Source organism: Triticum dicoccoides, chromosome 2B (assembly GCF_002162155.2).
Source record: "Triticum dicoccoides isolate Atlit2015 ecotype Zavitan chromosome 2B, WEW_v2.0, whole genome shotgun sequence".
Taxonomy (NCBI): domain Eukaryota; kingdom Viridiplantae; phylum Streptophyta; class Magnoliopsida; order Poales; family Poaceae; genus Triticum; species Triticum dicoccoides.
This window is the reverse complement of record NC_041383.1, coordinates 196,301,740-196,311,126: the sequence shown is the minus strand read 5'-3', so window position 1 is coordinate 196,311,126 and position 9,387 is coordinate 196,301,740. Positions and strand designations below refer to the sequence as shown.

At 44.2% G+C, this 9,387-nt stretch overlaps 1 long non-coding RNA gene across 4 annotated transcripts; it reads left to right on the top strand.

Moving 5' to 3' along the window:
• Positions 1–6: 6 nt before the first annotated feature.
• On the top strand, positions 7–3,886 carry LOC119363031. 4 transcript variants are annotated; one of them, XR_005173722.1, is made up of 5 exons: positions 7–543; positions 622–824; positions 1,965–2,144; positions 2,327–2,842; positions 3,326–3,886. It is a non-coding gene; the product is annotated as an uncharacterized LOC119363031 (long non-coding RNA). The 4 variants fall into 4 exon arrangements; XR_005173723.1 differs by adding an exon at positions 1,376–1,483 and having other exon boundaries at positions 7–824; XR_005173721.1 differs by having other exon boundaries at positions 7–824.
• The last annotated feature ends 5,501 nt before the right edge of the window (positions 3,887–9,387 follow it).

The window sequence follows — 9,387 nt, the reverse complement described above, 5'->3', positions numbered from 1 at the left end:
CCCCCCCTTGGCGCCCATCCACGAGCTGGAGCAGCCGGATGAGGACGACCCCATCGAGACCGCCTCTTCCTCCGGCGACCACGCCACCCAGCGCCACCAGGACGCCGCCGCACCACCACCGAGCTTCCAGCTATCCCCGTCCCAATCCCCTCCTCCGGGCGGCCGCTCCTCGCGCACCACCAGAAGCAGCACAAGCGGACAGCAGCAGCTGCGCCCGCCTCCCGCCCACGCGAGCAGAAGTCGTGCTCGATCCGGTCAAAGGTGATATTTTTACACGGGCGGTGGTGCTCGATCCGTGCTGGAGCAGCGGGAGGAGGATGGCGGCGCAGTGGTCTTCTGTTCTTCCCTGCTGTCGAGAAGCGCCCCCGGCCTGTTGACCCGCGCGCCCTCGTCCTGGCCGTGGCCGCTACCCGGGCTGCTCGCGAGGCGGCGCAACATGTCGGGGTCGCCGACGACCCTGAGGAGGAAGAGGAGTGCTTGGTCCGGCGCTCCGGCCGTCTCCTGCACCCTGCCGCCAAGCTCCTCGGAGATGCATCTGAATTTGTATGATGAGCTGTGATCAAATTCGCCCATCATATTTGTCTCTGCTAAAATTGAGCCTTGGGTTGCATCTGAATTCAGGTAGGCCGTATGCATCGTTCTGATGCAGAGGCCGGGGAGTCCCCCCTTTTCGAAAAAAAAATCTGAATTCAGGTAGGCGACAAGTGTTCGACGAGTGCTGGCTGCAGTGCCGGGCAGTGGTGCTTCGACTGCGAGGCGAAGCTCGCCGGCTCGGCGGCTCCCACTGCGCCCGCTCCACCGCCACCAACCCCTTCCAACTCGTTGTAAGAGTCTGCTTAATTCTTCCAGTTGTTTGGTTCTTCTCTTTTTTTTCCTGTATCGGAGAAGGAATAAGAACAAGTGATTATGTTTGTTTATGATTTTGAGTTCCTTTATTCCTCTTTCCATAAATTCTTGGTTGGCCAGATCTGTTTCTGAAACAAACAGAATGCGGTTTATGTCATGGGCAGATTGTAGTTTGCTCAGCAGCAAACTTTCTCTTGTTCAGTCCGTGCCGACAAAAAGATGGATTTTATTAGGATATTTCCATAATCATGTTTATCTAATGTTGCTTGTATATTGGGGTCACATTCTCTACATGCATAGAGATTTCAGTAAGATATGGCAGGGCGTTATGGCCTAATTTTCTCCCAAAATCCAATAAGTTTGATTACCCGCCAACAAAAAATCTGATAACTTTGATGCTTCTCAAAATACCCAATTAGGAGTATAGGACTTGTTTGGACTCAGTAGCCAAGAAAATCATGATGAAAACAATTTTTTATGGCCCTAATGTTTAATTGTGAATTTGCTTTGCTTCTGGTTTGGTCTTCAGAACAACTTGTTGCCATTCAATAAGTACGCCTACCTCACAACGCACAATTCATTCACGATTGTTGGGGAACCGTCGCACACCGGATGCCAGCCATGGAGTAATTTCAAGGTGATTCGATTCGATTCGGCAGCCCTCTCCGCTGCGATGTGCTGTAACTACACTTGATTTGAATTCTTTCTCTAATTCTTGCCGGTCCAAGCAATCAAGATCATCAGAGTCAATGACGGAGATGGTCCAACAGCTATGTTTCTGAGTGAGCAGGCACAAAGGATGCCCAGCTATGTTTATCTGTTGACCACTGTAATAAAACCTGTAGGATATCTAGCCTCAAATGTTATGACCAAGACCAACTAACAAAAGCCTGAAACTGAATCTTGATACTCCTGCTACGAATACAATCAAGCCGAGAAAATAAAATGTGTTGTCCATATGACATTTCACTATTTCATTTCAGTTTCAGAAATACACATTGATGGACTATGTCTAGTGTTTTTATTTACTGAATTTCGTTTTGCTGTTTTACTGTGTCTCTCATTCTCTTTACCGTGCCTAATTGGACATGCTTACTCTTGATTATGCTCCGGTTTAGGTCCCGGTTGGTACTGCCAGCAGCCTTGCCAGTCCAAGCAATCAAGATCATCAGCAAGTCAATAACGGAGACGGTCGAGCACTGTCATCACACTGAACCTGCAACACCAGTGAGATGACTGAAGATTGGGTTGTGGTTGGAGTGAGAGGAGAAGCAAATCACTTGACCAGTTGAATCCTTGTGAGTGCAACCCTCTATTTCATTCCCACTTTGTTGTTGGCAAAGTGATTTGTCACTGTATGATCATCTGCTTCTTCAGTGCAACATTCTTCAAAGTATGCCATGAAAACTTCCAAAAGAAAAAAAAAAGTATGCCATGAGAATTTGGTTATCTGATTTTTTCTTCTGCACGGGTGTACAAGACGGCCGAGCTGTGGCAGGTGAAGGAGCCACTGCCGCTGCCCGCGCCGAAGAAGTGCAACTGCTCCATGGTGTTCACCCTCAAGGAGATGGAGGAGGCCACCGGCATGTTCAGGAGAACTTCCTCTTTGGTTTGATACACATACATTATTTAACTGTGATTTAGAGTTATGATTATTTGATGTGGCGAACATAGAATCCTGCCTGCGCATTTCTGTGATTATTTTGTACCCTGAACTCAAGTAAATTAAGTTGCCTGTACCAAGTTGAGTATTTAGTTCGATGAGTAATTTTCTGTCTGGAGATGATGAGCAGAGCATAAAAATGATTGCTTATCTGTATACTGTTGTTGCTGTAGTTTAAAAGGCTCAAGATCTTCTACTCACATGCTTGTTTATCTCACATCTCTGAGCCAAAGTTATCTCACATGCTTGTTTATTCAATATTTTTCTGACATACGCGTAATACAGATGGCGTGCCCAAAGTGAAATCTGACCGGAGACTTCGAAAGATCAGAGGTAACATACTTTTAGCCGTGAAGGGTGAAATGCTCAAATGTTTATTTTGTTTTTGCGGTACCCCTTTTGTGCCAATGAAAGATCTTCCTGTCAGAGAGGGCTTAAGGATCTTCCTGTCAGAGGAGTACATTATTTTGTTTGACAGGAGTATTTCAAGATCAGTACATTATTTTGTTTGACAGGAGGGCTTAAGGACCTACAGTATCATGGTGATTTCATATCAAAATCGAGGAGTACTCCTGTTCATTTGGAGAACTCAAACAGCAATTGATATGCATCAAAATTGGGATCAACAGTAGCATGGGGCCTTATCATTCTGGTTTTTGGATGACTTAGTTAATCAAATTCCTCAATTGAGGAACACCTGAACTTGTCATTCCGGTCTTGGGATCAACAGTAGCATATGGACTTATCATTCTGGCTTTTGGATGATTTAGTTAATCAAATTGACATCAATTGACCTGTTTTTTGGATCAATTGCAGATTCTCTTGATTGGAGTGGAGAGGAGCAGAGACGAGAGGAGCAGCAGAAGTGGACAACGCAACGGCTGACTTTGAGCTCTTGATTGGAGTGGGGGAGGCGGCCGACGAAGGATCTGTGGCCAGCAGCGAAGGATCCGAAGTTGTGGCGGAGCAGGCAGCCGGCGGGAAGGGCGGCCGGCGAGGGAGCTGCTGACCTTGGCGTGGAAGGGCGGCCGATGAGGGAGCTGCAGACCGCGGCGGGGAAGGGCCGGCCGGCGAGGGAGCTGCGGACCGCGGCGGGGAAGGACGCCGGATGAGCCCGGCGAAAGGGAGCAGCGACGGCGGAGAAGCCTGGCGTAGGGGAGGAGCGACGGAGGAAGATGCCTCCCGATGGATTTCAAATCGGGGGTAGTATTGTACTTTCACACTATTTCACCTGTTCGGAATGATGCCCCCAGCGACAATTATTTCGGAACGGAGGGAGTAGATTTCAGATGTGATAAAGAAGCCAACATAATCTATCAAAATCGCACCCATGGAGGCAATATTCCTTCCGCAATCAAATGATGCATCTATAGTCAACTTGAGTGTACCTTGTGGTGGTTTAGCCCACATTACCTCTTTTGCCGAAAATTGAACAATACATGCCCGACAAAAGTTCAAAGCAAGGGCTTGTATTGAGAAAATAAAACGTTTAGGTTTAGGGATATTTTCTCCTTTTGTGCAATGTCTTCCTTTCCACCATATGAACCAACTAGCCACTGCAATTAAACATGATACAGGGATTTGAGCAAATAGTGTAGATCATGAGTCGAACTACAAATCAGCTCCTCTAGTACAACCGAACCAACCCTATCAACAATCAAAGCTCTTCCACTTTTTCCAATAGGCTCAGGTTTTCCAAACTTTCTGCGCTCAAACACATTCAAATAAAGCATGGCATATGTCTTCAATATGCACTTGCCACATAGGACATACAGTATGAATTTTCATATGCCGGTCAGCAAGAATAAATTACATGTAATCACACTCTGTAATATTCTCCACACATGAACCTTGACTTCGCCTGGGAATTTTAATTTCCGTAATACATTCCAAATTGGGTTGGCCGCTGATCCACCTTGGATGTTACTTCCTTCAAATTTGCTACCAAACCTAATATTCCACTCAAGGTAGTAGGTTGATCGCATCGTGAAATCATGAGACTTTCTATACTACCAAACAACAAAATCGTCCATCTCTAGGTTTGAAAGTGGGATTTGGAGGATTCTGTCTGCATCAACTCCCTCAAAATTATCTCTAACTAATACTGCATCCCATTGTCCAGTAGTCGACCAATAAGCTCGTGTACTATAGTGAGAAGTGTAGGGTCTCGCCTCATAACTATTTTCTTGGAGCTACTAGTAGGAATCCACGGATCATCCCAAAAATTAACATTTAAGGCATTACAAATTATCCATATATAACCTTGGTTCAAAGTCTCGGTACCCGAGCAAATACTTTTTCAAACATACGAATAGCCCTTCGTCAACTTAACTGACAAGATATTGCTATCCGGGTAATATTTAGCCCTGAGAATTCTTACACATAAGGATTCATTATTTTCAATTAGACGCAAACATGCTTGGCCAGAGGGCTTTATTAAAGCTACCCAAGTCACTAAATCTCATTCATCCAATATGCTTTGGAACACACATTTGCCACCATACTAGCCAGTGCATTCTTCACTGGTTCTCGTCATCAACCCACCAATATTGTGTCATTGCATTGGTGATTCCCTTGCAAATTTTATTTAGGAGACTAAGGACGAATATTGCATATGTAATATGTTGGGATTGCCTAAGCAACCGCTTTTAGAAGCACTTCCTTGCCCCCCAAGGGACATGGTTTTCTCTTTACAACCATCACCATTTGATCTACCCGATCAATAATATGCATAAAACACTCTGACATATCAAGGCCCACCATCAAGGGTAATTGGGTAAACCAAGGTGCTTATATGATAGCGACTCAGTGCGTATATTTAGTATGTGGCAAACTTCGGCCTCAGTTGTAACTTCAGTATTCGGGCTAAAGTAAATAGAGGATTTGGTTTCACTTTCTAATTGGCACGAACATTCACAGTATCTAATAGAAAATTGCGAAGGGCTATTGCATTCTATGAGTCTGCCTTCATAATGATTAATGAATCGCCACCGAATAAAAGATTTGTGACCTATAGCGAATCTCCACATACTTGCACCCCTTTACAATAATTGTTCCTTTTTTCTCATTTATAAATGTTGTCAATCCATCAGTACAAAGGAGAAATAGGTAGGGGAAGAGGATCCCCCTATCGAAGCCCCTTTGTGGGTATAATCTCATCCATCTCAAAATTATTGAACCTGGCATGATATCTTAGTGTGCCCACACACTTCATTATCATTTCGACTAGTGCCATTGAGAAGACCATTCTATGAAGAATGGCTCTTCGAGAACTTCATTCAACACGATCATATGATTTGTGCATATCTAATTTTACTGCACACAGGCCGGTCTTTACTTTCTTTATCTTCATTGTGTGAAGACACTCATAAGGCACTATAATATTATCTATAATAATACAAATGTTTTGCCTCCTTCTAAATTGGAGATTGTTGTCAGTAACAGAGAGTGACTAATGTGTTAGCTAGTGCACACAAAGAGAATAGGTCCCTAGAGTCATGGGGAGTTTGAAACAAGCTCCGAAGATAATCTCCCGCGGGGCAGCAAATATTATCACCGAAGATTATGTGCGTCGAAATTGACCCCGAAAAGTTGTTGACGCAAAGCAATTGGTTTGATGTCTGCCTAAGAAATTGACTGCGGACGAGAAGAATCAAAACGGAGAAAAAATGTAATATTTTCTTTCATAGATCATTTTATCTTTCTTGAGTCATATCATAGGACCACTCTACTATTAAGAGGAGTATAGTGTTTGAAACTTTTGTTTCTCTAATGCTAAACGTAAATCTATGAGAGTTGAGAGAAATCTCTTTATGTTCTAAATAAATACTTGTCGGTCCTTTCTGGACTACGAGAGCTTTTCTTCGGACCAAAGAGTCATCTTACTTGTTCCCCAAGTAAGTTGTCAGTAGCGTTTGAAATACGACCATTGAAAACATGTCGGTTGGCCATTGGCTGGACTCCATATCCTACATGATCATTTCCCATGAGGGAAGGCTGTGACTATAAATAGCCACCCCACTCCAACATGAATCGTTGTTTGCCCGTGATTTCGAGAAGTTTGTGTGGGCACCCTCTCCATAAGATTTGAGTATAAAATCCACCGAGGGAAAGCCCCAAGGGCCAAAAAATAGTTAATGGTTTAGCATCACAGAGATCTAAGTTCAGTACGCTCCACCTTTTACTCTTGAGAGCTGCCAACTCTCTAGAAGGTTACGTGTCAAGTCTTTCAAAGAGCAAGAGTAATTGTGGTTCAAGAAGACAAAGTCCGTGAAGGTTTGGAGATCACATCAATCATCTACCACGAGTGATCGACACTAGTTGACGAACTGTTGTCGAGGAGAACATGACGAAGAGAGTTTATCTTCTGTGTTGAATCACAAGTCCCACCAACCATAAGTAGTCCTTTTGTAGAAGGGCGAAAAAGTCTACCAAATCCTGGGTTGCCATCGAGCATAACTGGTTTCATCTTAACCCTGCTTTATCTTTGATAGTATATCTTTGGTTAAGTTTCAACCATGTTATCTATGTTCGGTAATCACTCTTGTTGTTTTTTGGTAGTTATTCTTCGTAGACTTGTTTCTGTTCCATCTATTCTGCTGCCATGTTCTGAGGGATTTGAAGTTTCTGGAAAGAACATTTAAATCTCCCATTCACACCCTCCTCTAGTAGACATACTTCGTTCCTACACTTATCGACTCTGGAAGTAACACTTTCAACCTGTCTGCCATCATTTTGGATATTACCTTGCAGACTACATTACATAAGTTGATGGGACCATACTATGTGATATTCTACGGATTATTAGTTTTTGAAATGAGCACAAGTGTGGCGTCATTCCATCCCTTCGATATTGTACCCAAGTTAATAGCTTTCGTAATAGCCGAAACCAAATCATCCCCAAGCAACGACCTTTTTTTAAAATAAAAAAACCATGTGAAGTCTGCCAGGACCAGTGGCTTTGAGATCACCAATGCCAAATAAAGCTTCTTTTCGATTCCTCCGCTGTGTATGGAGCCGTTAATGACTCATTCATATACTTTGTAACCCTTGGATTAACTTTATTAATAGCCTCCATATCTGGATTAATAACATCCACACGAAATAGATTAGCAAAATAAGATGAAATGAGACCACCAAAATTATCATTACCTTCACGCCAGTTTCCATCACCCCCTTGAGTCGTTTAATAAAATCCAGTTTCTTTGAAGCTGAAGAAAAAATCTGGAAGAGAATTGTATTGCGGTCTCCATTCTTAAGCCAATTTGCACGGCAGCGTTGCAACCAATAAATTTTCTCATGTTCTAGTACATATTCAATTTCCATTAAAATTTCCCATAACCGAGCTGAATTATCCTCTACTAGCAAGATGCCCGTGCATTTGACGGAACACCAAGATGCATTTATTTTACAAAAATATCTGTTGTAATTGACCCATGTGGGAGTAATGTGATGTGCAAAAACTAATGACATCTACAGGTTTACATAACTCAACACGTACACCACTGATGCAGATCCTCTCCGACACTAGCCTTCGCAAGCATGTCGACGGTGTCGTCCGTGTCCCAACAGGTCAGACTGAGCGTAGTGGGGGAGACGAGAAAGAGGAGAGATAAGGTGACGAGGAGTGAGGCGTGGTGGTGGTAGGTGGTCGAACTGAGCGGAGGCATGAGGATGGACGTAGCCGGCAGCGGCCACCATGCCAGATTATTCCAGAGGCCTCCTTTTTTAATTGCTCAACAATAAGGTTGTGGGAGATAAGGATGAACGAGGATGACCTTATATATAAATGTGGAGAGAGGTGCGGGTATCTGGCCACACTTGCTTCTGGATTTCTGGGAGCAATCTTTTGCCGCCACGCTGCCAATGCCGCGACAATTCCACACTACTAATTTCATTGCTTATAATCAGCCCCCTCGGAGGCCACCGATCCAATCTGCAACCTTAGAGCATGCTTGAATACGTTTTAGTCCCATAACTAAAAGTAGTAGGACTAAAACTTGCTAGCCTCACCCATGTTTGGATCCAAATAGTAAAGAGACTAAAATAAAGTTATTGTGCATTTATTATCCTCTAAACCCTTCAATCCAGAACTCGCATGTGTTAAAGGAGAGGAATTAAATGAGGAGAGAGAGGGCTAATACATATTTTAGTAGGTTTCCTATTACTAAATTTTTTTAGCCTCAAGACTAGTCCTAGCCTCTCTTTAGTCAGGGGTGTTTGGAACTTTAGCCTCTAAAAGAGACTGACTAAAAATAGTCCCTTGGATCCAAGCACCCTCTTAATTTCCTGCAAAAAATAAAAGAGTAATACTACTCGTTAACTTTGTATCCGCATGCAACGGAGCACCATGCACAAGTCCCTAAACGTCACAGCGAAGCACAACACAGGGTCATCCATGATTTTCCCGTTGCGAGTCTCAAACGTCGCGGTAAAACTTAAAACTCGTGCGTTGCTGGTTCCCGATACAAGCAGCTACCCATTAATTGGTCGTGAGATTACGAGGGGCACTACGATCCAGAACATGGTCATCTTTTCCTTCCTTGATGATCTTTGACGTTTTCCCTGGAATGGACGAGAGTATAAAAAAACTAACCAATGTGACGTTTAATAGTACGCACTTTCCACGCCTCAACCTCTGCCTATCCGATCGTCTCCCTATTACTACTCCCCAAACTCGGCCACTAGAGCGAGAAACATGGAGTCGTTCTCATCTCCACTAATCGACGTGATCTTCTGGGCCGTGATCCTGGCGGTCGTGGTGGCCGTCTACGCCCGCTTCTTCTCGCCGGACGAGATGACGAAGACACCGGGCGACGCAGGGGTCTTCGTTTCGCGGGAGGGTCCGGCCTGCGCATGCGCCGCCCACCCGGAGCTCG